This window comes from Trachymyrmex septentrionalis, unplaced genomic scaffold (assembly GCF_001594115.1).
Source record: "Trachymyrmex septentrionalis isolate Tsep2-gDNA-1 unplaced genomic scaffold, Tsep1.0 scaffold40, whole genome shotgun sequence".
NCBI lineage: Eukaryota > Metazoa > Arthropoda > Insecta > Hymenoptera > Formicidae > Trachymyrmex > Trachymyrmex septentrionalis.
In genome coordinates, this window is record NW_017305569.1 from 1,474,387 (window position 1) to 1,477,044 (window position 2,658).

Sequence of the window (2,658 nt, forward strand, 5' to 3'; positions counted from 1 at the left end):
AATATCCTGACTCTTTTGACGCGATCGATCATTCGAAACACTTGGCATAAGTTATCTGGACGATGTCTACGTGTGCTTACTGATCATTCGCACGAAAAGAGACGAATGTGAAAGTGAAATTGGGAAATGATGTACAAATTTTATTTTCGTATGCCATAGGCGCACGTTGAATAAATAACACGACAGGCGTTATGTATATGCGCTGCTGTTACGAATTACGTTTTACCTGGCCGCAAGCCTTCCTGACAGACCCACGTCGATACGATCGCATACAGACAACACAATCGGTGTCGCTTTTAATTGACACTCCACTCACGCATTTATTTGATTATGCTCGATGTGATGCTCGTTCGCGATCAGTCACCGCAATATTCGTGTCATTCACTTACCCTTATCTGCTGCTCAAAATATCGCGAGTATATGTGTATAAATACTTTCTTTATTTGAATATATTATACGAAAGCGACTATACGTTACTAGCATAATCATTTATTCGATGATATAATGTGAGCCCAGCAAACGAGAATGAATTGAACTGGATTGCAATTTTTTTCTATCATTTTCCGAATGCGTATTTTAAAAAGCGAATACTTTTTTTAGATTTAATTGAATTCAATTGGATGCAATTGGATTGAAAAATTGCATTTCCTATTCAAAATTTTTAATTAAACAGTATTCACAATGCACAGAAAAAGCTAATATTATTTTTAGATTGAAAAGCATAGAAATATGCAATTCCTATAAATGAATAAAAATGCATTCAGGATTGGAAAGTATTCATTTTAACATTCGTGAATCAATATTTCTGAAAATCTGAATCCATTTCAATCCATTCTCGTTTGCTGGAATCTTTTTTCGTAAATTAGATATTTTTTCTGAATAAATGTATTGTAAAGCAAATGTGTTACTAAATTTTGTTCAATGATTTTTTAAAAAATCATCTATTCTTAGTAAATGTAATTTATTATTCAAATTGTTAGCTTCGAAGATGGAATAAAAATTAATTTGTGGATACAGGAAAAACACTGAAAAAATTTAATGTGTGTGTGTGTGTGTGTTTCTAAATAATTAATTATAAAGCTAAAATTTTTTAATTAATTTAACTTTGAATCTAATATTGAATTGGATTTTAATTAACAAAAATTTCATTTTACATTTTATTTAATAACAAAATCTTTCATAAAACTATGATTCCCCTCACGAGATTTTCATTGAAGAAAAATTAACTTCTCACAAAACTCGTGGAATGTGGACATTTTATATACGGGCTAGTGTATCTCAATCGTGAATCTACTTGTTTATTGCTGTCGTAAATTTTTTTTGTTTACGTTTAGAAGTTTTATAAACTCGCGAAATGTATTAGACTATTCTTAGAATAATTTAACTCTGCTTAGTGATTTTATGTTGTAATTTCGTCATTGACAATTTCTTCTTTCTATTCTAGTACGTGTTTTATTTAAATTCACGGACGTAGTAACCTTACTTAACTTAAAAATAAAGGGTTGAATAGAAACGATAAAATCTTGGCCTCGGTTTGTCTTTCTAAAGTATGTAAGACACTGAGGATCGTTAACAAAATACGTGCGATACGTTTTATTAGATTTACTGAAAATTTCGGCATCATATGTGCGATGCCGTAAGTCGGAAAGTTGTAAAATTATCATAAAAACAGCTGTTAGAATTTCGCCGGACAATCGCGCAGATTCAAAAGTAAAAGAATTGCCCTTAGGCCCCTCGATTACATCTCAAGGAATATGATCTAAGAATGCTGAGATAGAAGAACTGGACAAACAGGATCGAGCCCCTTTTCAAGTACGTCTTCTCAGCAGCCGCTTCTGTACTTTAAGATCCATTATCTACTACAATAATATAGATTAATTTTAATTCCCAGTTTAATTTTTCTAATTTTTTCTAATATTTAAAACTGGAAGAAGATAAAAAGCAAGTTGAACCAAGATTAAAGTTCAATAATAGATATAAATATTTTACATTGGTAGAAATGGATACAAAGCAAATTATTTAATGCGATCAATCGTGATATAAGCTTCATCCTACAGTAGTCTTCAACGATTTTAAAAATTATCTGCGATATTTTCCTGATAATCGCGAATTGATAAAAGTTTTGATAAATTTTTGTAACACATCTGAATCATCTTACTTTTTCTAATTACGTGCAATTTATTCTGTGGAGATTCGCCGCGATATATCTCAATTAATTAATTAAAATCTTGGGATATTTTTCCGCTACGAAAAGCGATTACTTCGGCGCGGCGTGGCTCACGCAGGAATGTCGACGCGGCGCCGAATAAAATTACGAGGTGCTTTTTTGCACTTTCTGCATACCTGTGTCGCGTCGGCGTGAGTTCGTAGATCGCATAAATACTGACATAAAATAATATATAAAGATGATGTATACTTAATAAGCATAATTATGACATTAACGAATCCTCACCTTGGATCTCATTCATTTCACTCCACCGCGGGAATCGTAAACTTTCTTTAACTTTGCGGTGGATCACTCGCAGGAATTTCGGCGTGGCGCCGAATAAAATTAAGGAGCGCTTTTTTGCGTTCTTTTATATCCTTGATCGTGTCAGGGATTTCCTAGAGTGTAAATATTGCTATGTAAAATTATATATATATATATATATATATATA